The following is a 20,012-nucleotide window of genomic DNA, read 5'->3' on the forward strand; positions in this document are numbered from 1 at the left end:
CATTTTGACTTGGAAATACATCGCCGTTCCTCCAGTTTTGCTGGGTCAAAATCCTGAAGCTGCCTCCCGAACAGCATTGTGGGTGAGCCTACACCCAAAGAATTCCTACAGTTCCAGAAGGCAGCTCACCTCTGCTTTCTGAAAGACAAGCTCAGGTTCAATATGAGCATTTTACTGTTGTCTTCTTTCTTCAGTTGCTTTGAACATGGAGCAATTGTCCAGGTAACCCCTGTTCCCAAATTCCCTATTCCTGTTTGTATTCTTCACTTTGTTTAAAATAATCCATGTGTTTTTTGTGGGACTATTATCTTAGGAATGGGAGACTGAGACTGCAAACTGAAGCAAACACAGCACTGTCTACAAACAGCAGATAAACCTCATATAATCATCGAATGCTGCCACATGATAGAATATCTCCCCCTCCCTCTCACTCTTACTCTCTCGCTGTCTCTCTCACACACACACACACACACACACACACACACACACACACACACACACACACACACACACACACACACACACACACACACACCAGATTGCACTTAGATGCAGCAAAAATAGATGCTGAGAAAGATACACAAGTAATCACATCAGCACAGATGTGGGTGAAGTTGGAAAAATTCAGTAACATAAATAGAATGCACTAGATACTAATCCCATTAATGCACACAGGCTAATTGGTAATTGCGTATCACCTCCAGCCATGAGGTAAAGCTAGCATGGGTGAACTCAGAGTTTGTAGTTAAGTGGTCCTGCTGTGTTCATCTCAGAAATGCAGTTAGTTAATGAAATCAGTGACTGCTTTAAGAAATAACAATATCAAGAAGCTTCAATATCACGCTTTGCACATTTCAAAAGCAAATACTTATGATTTAGATAAAGAAATTATGTGTCTTATCTCCAAGTTTGCACATGACACAAAGTTGAGTGGGAGGGTGAACTGTAAGGAGGATGGAGATGTGCTTCAGTGTGATTTAGACAAGTTAAGGAAGTGAACAAATACATGGCAGAGGATGCAGTATAATTTGGTTGAATATGAGATTATTCACTTTCGTAGCGAAAACATGACGGCAATTATCTGAAAGGTGATACATTGGGAATTGTGGAGGTGCAATGAGACGTGGGTGTCCTTGTGCATGAGGCACTGAAAATAAACATGAAGGTGCAGCAGGCAGCGAAGAGGGCAAATTGCATATTTGCTTTCATAGCAAGCAGATTCAAGAACAGGAGCAAAGGTATTGTACACGGCAACTGTACAGGGCATTGGCAAGATTAGACCTAGAATATTGTGAGATAATAAAATGTGAGGCTGGATGAACACAGCAGGCCAAGCAGCATCTCAGGAGCACAAAAGCTGACGTTTCGGGCCTAGACCCTTCATCAGAGAGGATGAAGGGTCTAGGCCCGAAACGTCAGCTTTTGTGTGTAGTTTTGGCTTCTTTATCTGAAGAAGGATCTTCTGGCTGTTGATTATCAGGAAATCAAAACCAGGGTCATCGTCTAAGGATATGAGAGGCCTTCCAGACTGCGATGAAGTGGAATTTCTTTACCCAGAGAGTGGTGAGTCTGTGGAATTCCCTACCACAAAAAATTGTTGTGGCCAGAGCATTGAAGACTTTCAAGAAAGATATAGATAAAGTTCTTAGGACTAAAGGGATCAAAGAATAGGGGCAGAAAGTGGGAACAGGGGACTGAGTTGGATGATCAGACATGATCATTTTGAATGGAAGAGCAGGCTCGAGGTGCAGAATGGCTTACTTCTACTCCTATTTTCTCTGCTTCTGTGTTATGTTTCTATATCTCAAGGAGCTCCACAGAAACCTAGACACAAAGTCGAAAAAGGAGATGTGAGGACCAGAGAGAACAAAAAACTTGGTCAAGTGTGTGTTAGAGAGATGGAATTCCAGAATGTGTTGCTGAGTTACCACTAGATATCACTATTAAAGTAAAGAAGCTAAATCTATACACAGTACTCTAGGTGAGTCTCAACAATGCCCCGCACGGTTGTAGCAAGCCCTCCTTACTTTTATATTGCAATAAATGACCAGAACTATTTGTGGAGAAGATACAGTCAGTACAGCTGTAATTGGGCTCAAGATTGCAGTAAGTGGGAGATAGGAGGCTTCACACAAAAACATTGAAACAAATCTAGAGGTGACAATGGTTTGAGGGATTGAGGGTTTCAGAGACACAGTTGATGGAAGATGGGAAATGCTACATAAGGGGATGATTATAGTATTATAGTCTACAAGAACAAGGGCAACAGATAAATGAAAACACCACCATCAGCAAGTTTCCCTCCAAACAACACACTATCATGATTTGGAAATATATCTTCATCTCTTCACTGTTTGGGGGTCAAAATCTTAAATTCTGATAAGGATAAAGACTGTTATAGTCCCAGCTGATGTCACTACTGGAGAAATCAGATCCCAAAATGAGATCTGGCCTGACAGAATTTGTTTTTAATTAGCGTGGTGGTCATTCACTGAAATATAGAAAAACAAGGTTGCAGATTTTTCTATTAACAATAAAACAGAAGTTTATTACATGAAAGGAAAAAGATAAAAGTAAACAAACCAAACCATCTAAATACATAACACAGTATGAAAGATCTTAAAACTCACCGCAAAACTATGCCCCATCAATTCCCAAACACCATTATTTTGCAGTGATTCAAATCCAGAGATTTAGTTCAAATTAGTTCTGAGGAAGAGTTGCTGGATCCGAAACATTAACTCTGACATTTTCTTCACAGATGCTGCCAGACCTGCTGAGATTTTCCATCAACTTCTTTTTTGTTCCTGATTTACAACATCCGCAGTTTTTTTCGGTTTATATTAGATCTCCAGTTCTGTCCTGGGGATTTTGAAGTCATCTTGCATGAATATTCACAAAACTGAAAGTTTAGTCTTTCTCAGTCTTTCAATAATCTTCAGACTTTGAACAAAATACTCCTCACCTGGGAGTTTCACAAGTCAAACTTTTACACTAAGATAACTGCAATTTCCCTAAAGTGTTCTATCCACCTTTCTCAGACAGAAACTATATTTGATTGTGTCTCTAGTTAGGATGCTGTAAAAATTGCCCTAAAAGTTTTTAATTTCTTGGTTTTCTAAGCCAAAATAAATCCTTGATTATTCAAAACCAAAAGCAAGCTAATGGTTTCAATGTTTACACTCTCTTTTGTAATTTCCACAATATAAACAGTCTTCCATTAACACTCCAGGGGGATTTACAGTCACCTGCAAAGCGCTCTTCTCCACATACTGGATTAGAACATAGAACATAGAACATTACAGCACAGTACAGGCCCTTCAGCCCTCGATGTTGCGCCAACCTGTCATACCGATCTCAAGCCCATCTAACCTACACTATACCATGTACGTCCATATGCTTATCCAATGACGACTTAAATGTACCTAAAGTTGGCGAATCTACTACTGTTGCAGGCAAAGCGTTCCATTCCCTTACTACTCTCTGAGTAAAGAAACCACCTCTGACCTCTGATTAGGTAATGGTTCAGGTAGGATTCTCTAAACTTTCTTTTAACCCTTCCCAAAAATAACCATCAACAATATGACACTAGTCTGAGATTCCAACTCTACAATGGATGTTAATAAATATATAAATCACCTACCTTCCATCACAGAACTTGCGGCTTGCTAATTCTAATTCTAGTCTTATTAATTGCTCTCAGTCGCTGTACTCAGTTAGTCAGCACTCACTGGTGGTCAGGCATGTGAATGTTTCAACAATCACATAGATAAGCTGAGTCCTGTAACCCACCCTGATCACTCCGTTCCCGGCTATACTCAACTGATGGAACTGTGTGTGATCCTTTGAATTCCGCTCACCAGATGGTTCTCTGGAGTTCCAGATTGCCTTGTTGAACTGTGAGAAGCAAGGTGGACTGTACAGTCCCGTCCAAGATGCCTCACACTGCCACCATGATGTCAGTGCTGGCTGTAAATGGAGAATTAATTAACATTTGGATGTTTCACCACAGGTGGAAGAATGCTGAAGTTTGAGTCTGTGCCACAGTAATTCCCACTTGGTTTGAGTTAGTACAGCTAAAGTCTGAGAGGAAGAAAGCTGCTTCACCATTGCAATCTATGTCTAACAGACACATGGAAAACAGGATTTTATATTTGGAACTTGCTCATATCAGTGTTCAGTGAGAGAAGGATTGCATTAGCATTTTAAAAGCTGAAAGTTACCCTCAAGTAAATGAAACAATGTTCTTGTGAAGGAGCTTCAAAAAATTGAGCACATGGTTTATTTTTCCCCTATTTGCTAAGTTGTGATTATATTTTCAATTGGATGATGAAAGCAAGGAGCCACAGCTCTCCCTGGACCGCACTCATCTCAACAGAATGTTCATTTTGTGCAATAGGCCTTGATTCTGAAGCTTCACAATGAATGCATTGTTGGAAGTCAGCGAACAAAACTGTAACACAGCTAGCTCCTCCTAGTCTGCACTACCCATGGTTCAATGAAGGAGGCCCAAATGTTGGCCCTTGTTTCAAGGCTGAGGAGAACAGACCAGTCTTCAACTTCACCCTGCTGAGGGAACAACAGTAGTTGTTAAGTTGTACTTGCAGTGAAATTACTTACCCATCTCCAGAAAGCACACGGACAGATTGGAAGACTTCTGAGGTCTAATTTACGATAGTAAAGGGGTTTGTGGGAGGAAGTAGTTGTTAAATTATTTCACATTCTGCATGTTTTTTTTATAAGTTTCACTCTGTTTCTGAGAAGCAGTTCTGGCCATCACAGCGTTAATTCCTGTTCTCCCTCCCCTTTTTGCCTGAGGTTTCCCAAATGTATGCTAACACTGAGTTCCTCAGAAAAGTTGATTAAACATACCGGGCAGCATTGCAGTAAGCCTCTGCTGAACCCTCTTTAAAGCCTCAGTATTCTTTTTTCCAGTGTGAAATCTAACAGTGCTCACACTGCTGGGTCAAATGGCTGATTCATGCATACTGGATTTTACACTCTACATCTCTTACACTGAAGACATGGAAATCCATTTTTTATAGCCTTGTCACCTGGGGTTTTCTTTTAATTACCAGTGAACCCACATGCTCAAATATCACATTTATTCCGATTTGCAACCTGACTATTTCTGTCATTTCTAAGCTATGTTACCTCACACATATTGATACTGAATTCCATTGGTCCATTTTAAACCTCATCCTTGTGTTATCAAAATCTTTCTTACAGCTTTCTTTTGTCTTCTTAATAACTAGTTATATTTCCTGTTTTGGTATATTGATGTTGGGCCTTGATATATATACAATGTGTACAGAAATATCTCAGTAACTGAATCCTATGGGACACCACAACCCAGTTCCAATTACGAACTACCTGTTTCCACCCTCTAACTAATCCTCACCACCACATCCCAAATCCCATACTCTATAGTTTCCCCCTTAACTAACTAAAACACATCTTTAGAACATAAACATTATTCTTTATGGCTCAATCTTTATAAAGATAGGGTGCCATTTCCCTCAAATTGTTCCTCTTTGAGGGTTTTTGATCTCAGTATTTCACACATCCTAACTGACTATTGGTTACGTAACAAGCATGTTATGTAAGTCTAACATCTGCAGCAGTTTAGATGTTCATAAAACAATTCACAGAGAATGAGCATTGAGCAAGGTTTTGAGCAGCAACTGTGCACATATTTTCTATCATCGGGGGCTGTTGTAAGGCAGAGGAGGGGTAGGACGGATGAATAAACCAGGATCTTAGCCAAAGGGAGGCAGGGAATATGTTAAATCCAGTCCTTGTGGTATAGAGACGTACGCTTCACACTGAAAATGGCCTTGTTCTCTGTCACATCATTTGAGAAAATGGTTCAGTGGGAGAAATAAGTGTGTCAAACCTTGAGAGAAAACTGGTAAGAATGAAGTTTGATTATCTAAAATGTATCATGATTTATTTTATTCTAATCACAGTACAGAGCTTACTAACAAACTAATTTCATTCAGAGAAATTCTATCCCCGGTTAAACTGAAACAATTATCTCAATATTTAACCAATCTGTCTGAAGGAAGGACTAATCTATTCAATTTGAATCAAAGAATGTTATGTGATTTGTTCATATCTGTGTTTGTTTGGCAGATACTTTTCAATTGAATAAATAGTTGTTGAAGTTCAGTATTCTTTTTGAAGGTGTCTATGAGGCCATATTTTCAACCTTGTGAGTATGTGTATAGTTATGAAATCAGTCAGTCAATCCAGATCAAAAAAGGAAACAAAACAATCACTATCGAATAATAACCCTTCTATCAGAATGCAACATAGCAAACTGTTGATCATTCTGAGCTGTCTAAAGTTAAGGATGACAGTTAAAAGAAAGCACAGTTGTTATTGTAGCTCCTCAATTGCTTCAACAGTAATTTAATTTATTTAACAGTTAAGAAGCTCAGATAAGGTTTAGTGTGGTCAGATTCTGTTGTGTTCTGAAATTAATGACTTTGAAATGGAAAAGGCAATAAAGGAATCTGAAAAGGGTTTTCAGTTTGTTAGGTAGGTTCGCTATCAATTTACTCATCTGAATGAAAACCTCATAGGATCAGAGTCATCTTTGATGATCACTGGTCCTTTAATATAGTGACCCCACTACTTTAATATAGTGACACTGTCCCATTAATGCAGTGACCCTACATCTCTAATACAATGACACTGCCTCTTTAAGCAACCATGTAGCAACATCTTTGTCTGTGGTTAAGTGAAACTATTGCTCCAATAGGTCAGAGGAGAGGTGGAATGTGGGCCTGCTGACTAGCCACCCCCTTCCTTTGGACTTTAGACTCAGCCACTGCAGAGCCTGTGCTCCCTGCTGTATAGAGGAAAGCCGCAACATGGAATTTGTGGTGAGTGTCAAAATGTTTGCTGTTCAATAACCTTGAACCCTGTAGGGAGCCTTGTACCTCACAGATTGCTTCAGGCCCTGACAGCCCATCCAATGTAATGATCCGATTTATTCACAGTTGCATTCAGATGTGAACTCATTACCACTCTGCTCAGGATCAGTGGAAGCAGGCACACTGTTAACTCAGCATTGACCATGTTTGATTTGCAAGTGGCAATTTCTTCTTTACACTTGTAAAGATAATTCTGGATAATTTGTCTGAATGACAAATCATTGAGGACACAGCTTTGCACAGTTCAGGTGCACCAATCCTCCAAATGTGTCTACTTTCTGACAAGAACAGACCATTATTCCATTGTAAGTTTTATCCAGCATCTATCCAAGCTAGAGACTCTTTTCTCTTCACTTCCACAGTCCAGGTGCTGGGCATGTGCCATTCAACACCCTGATTCTGACTAGTCTAATTTAATAAAATGCAAACCATAGTAACAAGCACTGTTAATTACAGTGTGCTATCATTGTGAGGTTGCCTACTGTTGCATGATACTAAATAACAGAAGGAATTTCCTACCCTGTGACCACAGGAATAAGTAGAGAGGTGGGACTGAGACTGAGATCTTCTATGTCTGTCTGCACAAAGGTCCTCTTTCAAAAACAAAAGTTGCTGGAAAAGTTCAGCAGGTCTGGCATCATCTGTGGAGGGAAATCAGAGTTAACATTTTGGGTCCAGTGACCCTTGCCAGGGACATGTTTGTCAGTGGGAATAAATAGTGAACAATTCTGGAAAGATGACATCACAGCAACTGATCTAAATTGGGAAACATGGTGACCTCAAGGACACGTACAACAGATAGAATAAGAAACTAATACCAACAGACCAACTTAAATATGTTTTCAGGAAACAGCTGGGTAGTATACAAACCAAGTCAAATCATATCTATAAAGAGTCAATGTGTGTGGTACTGTAGCCCAGTGTGATGCAGTGTGTGTGGGATCCATACCCCAATGAGAGTCAGTCTTTTTGGGAGGCCGTACCCCAGCCAGGGTCAGAGCGTGTGTGTAGGAACCCATACCCCAGTGACAGTCGGTGTGTGTGTGGGAGCCACAACCCAGTGAGACTCACTGCGTGTGTGGGACTGTGCCCCAGTGAGACTCACTGCGTGTGTGGGACTGTGCCCCAGTGAGACTCACTGCGTGTGTGGGACTGTGCCCCAGTGAGAGTCAGTGTGTGTGTGGGACTATACCCCAGTGAGAGTCAGTGTGTGAGTGGGACCCTATATCCTAGTGAAAGTCAGTGTGTGTGGGACACTGTACGCCAGTGAAAATCAGTGTGTGTGGGACACTGTACCCCAGTGAGAGTCAGTGTGTGTGTGGGACTGTACCCCAGTGACGGTCAGTATGTGTGTGGGACTGTACCCCAGTGAGAGTCAGTGTGTGTGTTGGACTGTACCCCAGTGAGAGTCAGTGTGTGTGTGGGATCCCGTACCCCTGTGAGAGTCAGTGTGTGTGTGGGATCCCGTACCCCTGTGAGAGTCAGTGTGTGTGTGGGACTGTACCCCAGTGAGAGTCAGTGTGTGTGTGGGGCTCTACCCCAGTGAGAGTCAGTGTGTGTGTGGGACCCTGTATCCCAGTGAGAGTCAGTGTGTGTGGGACACTTTACCCCAGTGAAAGTCAGTGTATGTGTGGGACTGTACCCCAGTGATGGTCAGTGTGTGTGTGGGATCCTGTACCCCTGTGAGAGTCAGGGTGTGTGTGGGACTGTACCTCAGTGAGAATCAGTGTATGTGTGGACTGTACCCCAGTGAGAGTCAGTGTGTGTGGGACCCCGTACCCCAGCGAGAGTCAGTGTGTGTGTGGGACTGTACCCCAGTGAGAGTCAGTGTGTGTGTGGGACTGTACCCCAGTGACGGTCAGTATGTGTGTGGGACTGTACCCCAGTGAGAGTCAGTGTGTGTGTTGGACTGTACCCCAGTGAGAGTCAGTGTATGTGTGGGATCCCGTACCCCTGTGAGAGTCAGTGTGTGTGTGGGATCCCGTACCCCTGTGAGAGTCAGTGTGTGTGTGGGACTGTACCCCAGTGAGAGTCAGTGTGTGTGTGGGGCTCTACCCCAGTGAGAGTCAGTGTGTGTGTGGGACCCTGTGTCCCAGTGAGAGTCAGTGTGTGTGGGACACTTTACCCCAGTGAAAGTCAGTGTATGTGTGGGTCTGTACCCCAGTGATGGTCAGTGTGTGTGTGGGATCCTGTACCCCTGTGAGAGTCAGGGTGTGTGTGGGACTGTACCTCAGTGAGAATCAGTGTATGTGTGGACTGTACCCCAGTGAGAATCAGTGTGTGTGGGACCCCGTACCCCAGCGAGAGTCAGTGTGTGTGTGGGACTGTACCCCAGTGAGAGTCAGTGTGTGTGTGGGACTGTACCCCAGTCAGAGTCAGTGTGTGTGGGACTGTACCCCAGTGAGAATCAGTGTGTGCATGGGACTGTACAGATAAAGCAGCATCATGAACAGATGGAAACACAAATAGAAACTGTTCTCCAGTTGCTTTTTCAATCAAGTAGCCTCTGGTTTCATGTCCTACCTTACCAGCTACCTCCTAGTTTTATCATCTCAGTGCAGTAGAGACTTTTCCTGATCACTTTTTCAATTAATCAAATCATAGCAGTCACCTCATATAGCCTAGCAGACAGTGGAACAATACTGAAAACAGTACTATCGCCTTATCTACTTCACAGAATCCCTACAGTGTGGAAACAGGCCCTTTGGCCCTAAAAGTCCACACTGACCCTCAGTGCATCCCACCCACACCCATGCCCCTATAACCCACCTAATATACACATCCCTCAACACTATGGGCAATTTAGCATAGCCAATCCACCGAGCCTGCACATCTTTGGACTGTGGGAGAAAACCAGAGCAGCTGGAGGAAACCCACGCAGACACGGGGAGAACTTTGAAACTCCACTGAAACAGTCACCCAAAGGTAGAATAAAACCCAGGTTCCCAGTGCTGTGAGGCAGCAGTTCTAAACACTGAGCCACTGTGCCGCCCCAAAATGTAACACTTCATACTTCTCTGTATTAAATTTTATCTGCCACTTTTCTATCCATTCCACCAAACTGTTTGCCTCCTTTAGCAGCTCTACATAAAAGATAGGGGGAAATCACTACATTATCAGAGGACAACAGGATGACAGAGCAGCTCCCTCATTAGAAAGTGCGAGACAACTGATGGTAGTTTAACCAAGGGTCACAACACCTCAGGTGAGGGGAGAGTTTGTTGGGGGTTGTGATAGGGGAGAATGTTTTGATAGTAAAATCAAAAGATCACCAATACTGATCGAGTCACTCTGTGTGAATGACCTTTATGTCACCTGAACTTTTCCATGTGTACAATATTCCCTGAGATTTCCAGAAGTCTCTCTTGCAGGAAGATATTACAAGTTTCTGCACATACACAGCAAAATTTAAAAGGGGCCACACGCTTAAAGAATGTTGCCCTAGCAGATGAGGAAGCAATGAGAGTGTTGCATTTGAGCCTTCAGTTCTGAACTCCAATGAGGTTAGAGATGCTGCCACTCTGTTAGTTATTTCTCAAAATGATACCTCAGTCCAATGTGAAAGACAAAGGATAGCTTTCGTAGTGAGCATGATATTTAGATACTGTTCTTTCTGGTCAGGAGGAGGTATTAATTGGGCACCACCTGTCTCAGGGCAGAGCGATAGTGTCCCTATCTCTGGGTCAGGAGATCAGGGTTCAAGTTCTACCTGCCAGCAGGTGAATCATAGCAAAAGATTGATTAAAAACACATTGGAGCACCCACCACAAGGGCTGCAGCCATTCGAGGAAGCAGTTCATTATCACCTTCTCCAGGGTAATTAGTGACAGGTAGGAAGTGCTGGACAAACCAGTGACATCTACATCCCATAAATTAATTTCAAAGAAGGGGAAAATGGGATGTAACATAATGGGTGCTTTTGCAGATAAAGGCTGTAAGTGAACAAAGGCTGGTCTCCAGTCATTCTGTCACCACTCGGTTGTCTGGATTTTGATAAAGAGGTTGATTACCTCTGTCAGGAGACACCTCTCCTCACCAATCTTTAATATCAGCAGATACTGCATGAGATACAGTGCTTTAGTTCCCCATCCAAATCCATTTTTGATTTAGTCCCTTCCTGCTCTCCATATCCACTTCCCCACCTTCCCTAATGGGTGTTGTGTGCTAATGCTCAGTTGGATACACAAGTGTTTTTATTGGTGGTGGTTACTAGTTTATGAAAAAGAACATCAGCAAATCAGCTGTGGGAAATTTCCTATGAGGTTAGAGCTGCTGCAACCCTGTTTTTGCCCATACTCTCAGAATATTTCAGTACCTGTACCATCTCACAGGCCAGCTCAACAACACAGCGCTAAATCAGTGTTACCCTGTCAGAGAAAAAAACACACCAGCCCTTTGTTGTCATGTGTGTAACACAATCGAACCTGAATTATCCCGTGTGTGCATATGTGCAACACATTCTGGCCTGACTCTGGTGTGTGTTATCCTGTGCGTAACACATTCTGGCCTGTGTTGTCCTGTGTGTAACACACTCTGGCCTGTGTTGTCCTGTGCGTGTAACACACTCTGGCCTGTGTTGTCCTGTGTGTGTAACACACTCTGGCCTGTGTTGTCCTGTGTGTGCAACACATTCTGGCCTGACTCTGGTCTGTGTTATCCTGTGCGCAACACATTCTGGCCATGTCATCCTATGTGTGTAACACATTCTGGCCTGTGTAATTCTGTGTGTGTAACACACTCTGGCCTGTGTTATCCTGTGCATGTAACACACTCTGGCCTGTGTTTTCCTATGTGTGCAACACATTCTGGCCTGACTCTGGTCTGTGTTATCCTGTGCATAACACATTCTGGCCATGTCATCCTATGTGTGTAAAATATTCTGGCCTGTGTAATCCTAAGACCATAAGACCATAAGACATAGGAGTGGAAGTGAGGCCATTCGGCCCATCAAGTCCACTCCACCATTTAAATCATGGCTGATGGGCATTTCAACACCACTTCCCTGCACTCTCCCTGTAGCCCTTGATTCCTTTTGAGATCAAGAATTTGTCAATCTCTGCCTTGAAGGCATCCAACGTCCTGGCCTCCACTGCACTCCATGGCAATGAATTCCACAAGCCCACCACTCTCTGGCTGAAGAAATGTCGTCTCATTTCAGTTTTAAATTTACCCCCTCTAATTTTAAGGCTGTGCCCACGGGTCCTAGTCTCCCCACCTAACGGAAACAACTTCTTAGCGTCCACCCCTTCTAAACCATACATTATCTTGTAAGTTTCTATTAGATCTCCCCTCAACCTTCTAAACTCTAATGAGTACAATCCCAGGATCCTTAGCCGTTCATCATACGTTAAACCTACCATTCCAGGGATCATCTGTGTGAATCTCCCCTGGACACGCTCCAGGGCTAGTATGTCCTTGCTGAGGTGTGGGGCCTAAAATTGGACACAGTATTCTAAATGGGGCCTAACTAGAGCTTTATAAAGCCTCAGAAGCACATTGCTGCTTTTATATTCCAACCCTCTTGAGATAAACGACAACATTACATTTGCTTTCTTAATTACGGACTCTACCTGCAAGTTAACATTTAGAGAATCCTGGACCAACACTCCCAGATCCCTTTGCACTTCTGATTTGCGAATTTTCTCACCATTTAGAAAATAGTCCATGCCTGTATTCTTTTTTCCAAAGTGCAAAACTTCACATTGAATTTCATCAGCCATTTCCTGGACCACTCTCCTAAACTGTCTAAATCTTTCTGCAGCTTCCCTACCTCCTCAGTACTACCTGCCTGTCCACCTATCTTCGTATCATCGGCAAACTTCGCCAGAATGCCCCCAGTCCCTTCATCCAGATCATTAATATATATGAACAGCTGTGGCCCCAACACTGAATCCTGCGGGACACCACTCGTCACTGCTTCCATTCCGAAAAAGAGCCTTTTATCCCAACTCTCTGCCTTCTGTCAGACAGCCAATCCTCAATCCAAGCCAGTAGCTCACCTCGAACACCATGGGCCCTCACCTTGCTGAGCAGACTCCCGTGAGGCACCTTATCAAAGGTCTTTTGGAAGTCTAGATAGATAACATCTACTGGGTTTCCCTGGTCTAACATACTTGTTACCTCTTCAAAGAATTCTAACAGGTTTGTCAGGCACGACCTCCCCTTACTAAAACCATGTTGACTTGTTTTAATCTGACCCTGCACTTCCAGGAATTTAGAAATCTCATCCTTGACAATGGATTCTAGAATTTTACCAACTACCGAGGTTAGGCTAATCAGCCTATAATTTTCCATCTTTTGCCTTGATTCTTTCTGGAACAAGGGGGTTACAACAGCAATTTTCCAATCATCTGGGACTTTCCCTGACTCCAGTGACTTTTGAAAGATCACGACCAAAGCCTCTGCTATTTCCTCAGCCACCTCCCTCAGAACTCTAGGATGTAGCCCATCGGGGCCAGGAGATTTATCAATTTTTAGACTTTTTAGCTTTTCTAGCACTTTCTCCTTTGTAATGCCTACCATATTCAACTCTGCCCCCTGACTCTCCCTAATTGTTGGCATACTACTCATGTCTTCCACTGTGAAGACTGACGCAAAGTACTTATTAAGTTCTTCAGCTATTTCCTTATCTCCCATCACTAGCCTTCCAGCATCAGTTTGGAGCGGCCCAATATCTACTTTTGCCTCTCGTTTGTTGCTTATGTATTGAAAGAAGCTTTTACTATCATTTCTAATATTACTAGCTAGCCTACCTTCATACTTGTTCCTCTCCTTCCTAATTGCTCTCTTTGTTATCCTCTGTTTGTTTTTGTAGCCTTCCCAATCTTCTGATTTCCAGTGCTCTTGGCCACTTTATAGGCTGTCTCTTTTTCTTTGATATATTTCCTGACTTCCTTTGTCAGCCATGGCTGTCTAATCCCACCCCGGATAATCTTTCTTATCTTTGGGATGAACCTCTGTACTCTGTCCTCAATTACACCCAGAAACTCCTGCCATCGTTGCTCTACTGTCTTCCCCACGAGGCTCTGCTTCCAGTCGATTTTCGTCAATTCCTCTCTCATGCCCCTGTAATTACCTTTATTTAACTGTAACACCATTACATCCGATTTTGCCTTCTCTCTTTCAAACTGCAGACTGAACTCTACCATATTTTGATCGCTGCCTCCTGAGTATTCCCTTACTTTAAGGTCTTTTATAAAGTCTGGCTCATCCTGTGTGTAACACACTCTGGCCTGTGTTGTCCTGTGTGTAACACACTCTGGCCTGTGTTGTCCTGTGTGTGTAACACATTCTGGCCGTGTCATCCTGTGTGTGTAATACACTCTGGTCTGTGTCATCCTGTGTGTGTAACACATTCTGGCCTGTGTTGTCCTGTGTGTAACACATTCTGGCCTGTGTCATCCTGTGTGTGTAATACATTCTGGCCTGTGTCATCCTGTGTGTGTAATACACTCTGGCCTGTGTGTAACACATTCTGGCCTGTGTCATCCTGTGTATATAATACACTCTGGCTTGTGTTGTCCTGTGTGTAACACACTCTAGCCTGTGTTGTCCTGTGTGTAACACATTCTGGTCTGTGTCATCCTGTGTATATAATACACTCTGGCTTGTGTTGTCCTGTGTGTCATACACATATCGGCCTGTGTTGTCCTGTGTGTAACACATTCTGGCCTGTGTTGTCCTGTGTGTGTAATACACTCTGGCCTGTGTCATTCTGTGTGTAACACATTCTGGCCTGTGTCATCCTGTATTTTACACGCACTGACCTGTGTCATCCTGAATGTGTAACACATTGTGGCTGCTGTCTCTGGCCTGTGTTACCTTGTGTGTGTAACACATTCTGGCCTGTGTTGTCCTGTGTGTAATACACTCTGGCCTGTGTTGTCCTGTATATACACATTCTGGCCTGTGTTGTCCTGTGTGTAACACACTCTGGCCTGTGTTGTCCTGTGTGCAAAACACTCTGGCCTGTGTCGTCCTGTGTGTTACATGCTCTGACCTGTGTTGTCCTGTGTGTATAATATACTCTGGCCTGTGTTGTCCTGTGTGTTACACATTCCAGCCTGTGTTGTCCTGTGTGTAACACACTCTGGCCTACGTTGTCCTGTGTGTGCAACATATTGTTGCCAGTCTCTAGCCTATGTTGGTGTGTGTGCAACACATTGCAGCCTGCTGTCTCTGTGTTATCGTGTGTGTCTATAACACACATGGGCCCGTGATATTTTGTGTATCACTAATATTTAATCAGAATTTAAAAGTAGTGAAAATGGATTAAGGTTTTGAGGCTGAGATCTCACATCACTGCAAGATTTCTGACCTATTTACTGTGGCTGCACTCAGTTTCACTTACTCATGCCTGTAAAGGTTGCTTTGCTGTTGCTCCGTCCCCCTTTCTATTACCAATGTACACAAGGAGCCACACATTTACGTTAGGTCAGACTCAGGTCAAGATTATCTCATTCGATAAAAGTTTTCAATACAGCTGGGAGAAAACCGCGAGACGTATCAGTGCAGGAGCTTGCTGCAGTGAAAGCGTTGTTTCTGTCTTGCTCTGCACTGTTTCTGTGACCCACACAACATTTATTACCGCACACCTTCATGTGCAGTTAAGATCCAGGTGTACTTCAACACGCCTGTGGGACTTTCTGAGTGGTTGGAAAGTGTCTGGCGGAATTAACAATTCTGATGTAATAGAAAAGATTGCATCAATACTTCAAACAACAGTGATTATTTTGTTGCACATTTGGTTAAAAAGACATTAGTAATTTTTTAAAAGAGTTGATCATGGGTTGTGGTTCCATCCCCAGTTGCCTTTAGAGAAGGGGTGGGTGAGCTGTGTTCTTAAATGGTTGCAGTCCATGTGCTGTAGATACAGCCACAATGCTGTTAAGGAAGAGAGTTTCAGGCCTTTGACCCAATGGCAGAGTAGGAATGGTGATATATTTTGAAGACAGGGCAGCGTGTGTTTTGGAGGCAAATTTGTAGGTGGTGGTATCAGTCTCCTTTCCCTTCTGTCATTGTCCTTCTAGGAGGTACAGGTCACAGAGGGTTCCAGGGGGAATGCCAATAGAAATCCAGCCCACTGACTGCTGAAAAGGTGTGGAGGCAGCCAAGGGAGCGGCTGGGCACAGAGACTAGAAGTTTAAAATGCCTACGTTGATGTAAAACACAGCCCTATATGCTTACTAATCACACTGCCTTACACCACCACCCCCACACATGCCCCAGGCACTATCCAAGCCAACTCATGCACTCAGCCAATGTTCCCTGGGAAGCATAGCACATGCCGATCATGCTAACACGTTGTCTGCACTTCTGAAAACTGCTGCTGTGCAAGGGCCTCGGAGATCCACAAGAAAGAAAAATTAAAGGCAATTTTGCTCCCAACTCACATGGCCCCTCGTACTCTCCATCTCATCTTGTGCCCGTCTACCCGCCAATGGTCTGTTACAGCTCCAATGCTAACTCATGTCAACACATGCCACCATCTCACCACCTTTTGCTTTTACACCCTTTACGCAACTCAAATAGTATCATCCTTGGACAAACCTTAAGAGCACAGTAAAATGAAACAAAGTTCTAAGTGACTCCTTTAGATGTCGCTATGTTTAAAAATAACACTTTCATTACAGCATTTAAATCCCTTACAATTCCTAATCTTATAAAAAAACAAACATGTCCTATAAATGCTGAATTAAAATAATAGGTGTCAGATTCAGAGGCAAGGCTTTGGCTCTGATTTAGGGAGGCTTCACAACACCTGAAGAGCTTTTGAAATTTACAGACCAGTCTTTCTGTTTGATTCATCACTGGATGTGGCTGTCAGTGGCTGGGCCAGCATTTATTGCACATCACTAGTTCCCCTAGAGAAGGTGGTGGTGAGCTGCCTTCTTGAACAGCTATTGTCTTGGGGACAATCACCAATGAACAGCCCAACGTCTGACTGTATGATGGAGGGAAACTCATTGGTGAAGCAGCTAAAAAACCTAATAGTAATCAATCTGGGACCCACCATGCTCTTCTAGGGTTGGGACTTGTGAAATTGATTTGACTACATATGAAACTCATTTAATAATTTGAAACCAGGAAAAGAATGGGGGCAGATTTTCTAACATATAAGTTTCATGCTGGACTTGCCAATGTTAACAGGAATTTTAAATTGAAAACAGACTTCCTGCTACCACCACACAGCCAGGGTTATAGAGTGTGAGGCTACAGAGAGGGAGGTCATGTAATAACTCAGGAAACCCGGTTGGAAAGGAACATTGTTTATTGTTCAATATCACAGTAGAGACACTACTTGTGACACACACAGGCCCATCCCAGTCTGGGACAGACAGTTCTGCAGACACATCCCTGGGTCAGCTTTATGATTAAAATAATTTTTTTCTATTTTTTTCTATTTAACCTAGTTTTCTAAGCAACCTGTTCAGGGATGTTATTACCACTGGTGCCATCTTGGTTGTGTGGTGCAGTGGGGGGAGATGTCATCTTGGGGCCTGGGATAGGGGTGAGGGAGGAGGTGTGGGGACAAGTGTAGCATTTCCTGCGGTTGCAGGGGAAGGTGCCGGGTGTGGTGGGGTTGGAGGGCAGTGTGGAGCGAACAAGGGAGTCACGGAGAGAGTGGTCTCTCCGGAAAGCAGACAGGGGAGGGGATGGAAAAATGTCTTGGGTGGTGGGGTCGGATTGTAAATGGCGGAAGTGTCGGAGGATGATGCGTTGTATCCGGAGGTTGGTAGGGTGGTGTGTGAGAACGAGGGGGATCCTCTTAGGGCGGTTGTGGCGGGGGCGGGGTGTGAGGGATGTGTTGCGGGAAATACGGGAGACGCGGTCAAGGGCGTTCTCGATCACTGTGGGGGGAAAGTTGCGGTCCTTAAAGAACTTGGACATCTGGAATGTGCGGGAGTGGAATGTCTTATCGTGGGAGCAGATGCGGTGGAGGCAGAGGAATTGGGAATAGGGGATGGAATTTTTGCAGGAGGGTGGGTGGGAGGAGGTGTATTCTAGGTAGCTGTGGGAGTCGGTGGGCTGTCCCGGTGCGGCTTCCTCTACATTGGGGAAACCAAGCGGAGGCTTGGGGACCGCTTTGCAGAACACCTCCGCTCAGTTTGCAACAAACAACTGCAACTGCAGGAACAGCAACTCATATTCCGCCTGGGAACCCTGCAGCCCAATGGTATCAATGTGGGCTTCACCAGTTTCAAAATCTCCCCTTCCCCTACTGCATCCCTAAACCAGCCCAGTTCGTCCCCTCCCCCCACTGCACCACACAACCAGCCCAGCTCTTCCCCCCCACCCACTGCATCCCAAAACCAGTCCAACCTGTTTCTGCCTCCCTAACCGGTTCTTCCTCTCACCCATCCCTTCCTCCCACCCCAAGCCGCACCCCCAGCTACCTACTAACCTCATCCCACCTCCTTGACCTGTCCGTCTTCCCTGGACTGACCTATCCCCTCCCTACCTCCCCACCTATACTCTCTCCACCTATCTTCTTTACTCTCCATCTTCGGTCCGCCTCCCCCTCTCTCCCTATTTATTCCAGTTCCCTCTCCCCATCCCCCTCTCTGATGAAGGGTCTAGGCCTGAAACGTCAGCTTTTGTGCTCCTGAGATGCTGCTTGGCCTGCTGTGTTCATCCAGCCTCACATTTTGTTATCTTGGAATTCTCCAGCATCTGCAGTTCCCATTATCTCCATGAGGAGATTAACCAGTGATTCCAATGAGCGTTGTAGGGGTGATGGCAGGTAGCAAATTGAACAAGAAGATGCATAAGGATAAGGGTGGTTCTCAGGTTAAAGTACTAAATGGGGGGCAACCCTAACTATGACAATATTAGGCAGGAACAGAGGAATGCAGATTGGATGCAGCTGCTTGAGGATAAATCCATATCCATCACATTGAAACATTTCAAAGGCCAGATAATTGAAGTTCCGGACCACCATATTTCTGTGAAAGTGGGGAAGGATAAAGATGGCAAGATGCAGGAACCTTGGGTAACAAGAGAAATTGTAAGCTCAGTCAAAACGAAAGTGGAAGTACATGTAAGTTTTAGGAAACTGAATTCAGATAGAATCCCTGAGGAATGTAAAGGAAGCAGGAAAGGACCTAAACAAGGAGTTAGAATGGCTAAAGGGGCCATGAAATGATGTTGGCATACAGATTTAAGGCAAGTCCCAAGCTAGGGAAAGGGTAGGCCCACTCAAGGACAAAGGAAGGAATTTATGCTCAGACCTGGAGAAGGTGGGTGAAGTCTTTAACTTTGCATTGGAATTTACAAAGGAAAAGGACATGGTGGATGGTGAGAGTAGAGAGGGGTATCTTGATATTCTAGGGTATGTCCAGCATGAAACTTATATGTTAGAAAATCTGCCTCCATTCTTTTCCTGGTTTCAAATTATTCAATGAGTTTCATATGTAGTCAAATATAACAAAGGAGATGGTGCTGCATGTTTTGAAAAGCAATAAGGTAGACAACTATCCAGGACATGATGGGATCTATGTCAGAATGCTGAGGACGGTGACAGACAAAATTGCTGGGGCCTTCTGTGAAATCTTTGTGCCTTCTTTGGTCACAAGAGAGGTCCCAGAGAACTAGAGAAGTGCTAATGATATTCCTTTGTTTAAGAAGTAACAATGATGATTGATGAGAGCAGAGCAGTGGATTTTACACACATGGCATGGCAGCTCAGTGGTTAGCACTGCTGCTTCACAGTGCCAGTGTCCTGGGTTCAATTCCAGCTTTGGGTGACTGCCTGTGTGGAGTTTGCATGTTTGCCCCATGTCTGTGTGGGTTTCTACCAGGTGCTCTGGTTTCCTCTCATAGATGCATAGGTTAGGTGGATTGGTCATGATGAATTGCCCCATAGTGTCTAGGGATGTTCAGGTTAGGGTGATTGGCCATGGGAAATGTGCAGTTATTGGGATAGGGTGGGGGCTGGGTCTGGATGGGGTACTCACCCAAGGGTCAGAGCAGACTCAATGGGCCAGATGGCCCCTTTCCATTCTGTAGGAGTTCTATGCTTTAACTTCAGCAAGGTCTTTGACATGGTCCCTCATTGGCAGGCTGATACAG

General features: G+C 44.1%; 1 protein-coding gene across 3 annotated transcripts in view; it reads left to right on the plus strand.

Annotated features, from left to right (window-relative positions):
- Positions 1-20,012, plus strand: part of LOC125447600 (sphingosine 1-phosphate receptor 2-like) — an 84,133-nt gene that overhangs the window by 18,817 nt on the left and 45,304 nt on the right. The window contains exon 2 of one of the 3 annotated variants that reach the window (XM_048522150.2): positions 6,767-6,890. The exons of 1 other annotated variant lie outside the window; for it this stretch is intronic. The gene's annotated coding sequence lies outside the window, so the exon portion shown is untranslated. Of the gene's footprint in view, positions 1-5,662; positions 5,912-6,766; positions 6,891-20,012 lie in introns of those variants that run through there. One more of the 3 variants, XM_048522153.2, reaches the window with a different exon arrangement.

The sequence above is a fragment of the Stegostoma tigrinum genome, chromosome 35 (genome assembly GCF_030684315.1).
Source record: "Stegostoma tigrinum isolate sSteTig4 chromosome 35, sSteTig4.hap1, whole genome shotgun sequence".
In the NCBI taxonomy this organism is placed as follows: Eukaryota; Metazoa; Chordata; class Chondrichthyes; order Orectolobiformes; family Stegostomatidae; genus Stegostoma; species Stegostoma tigrinum.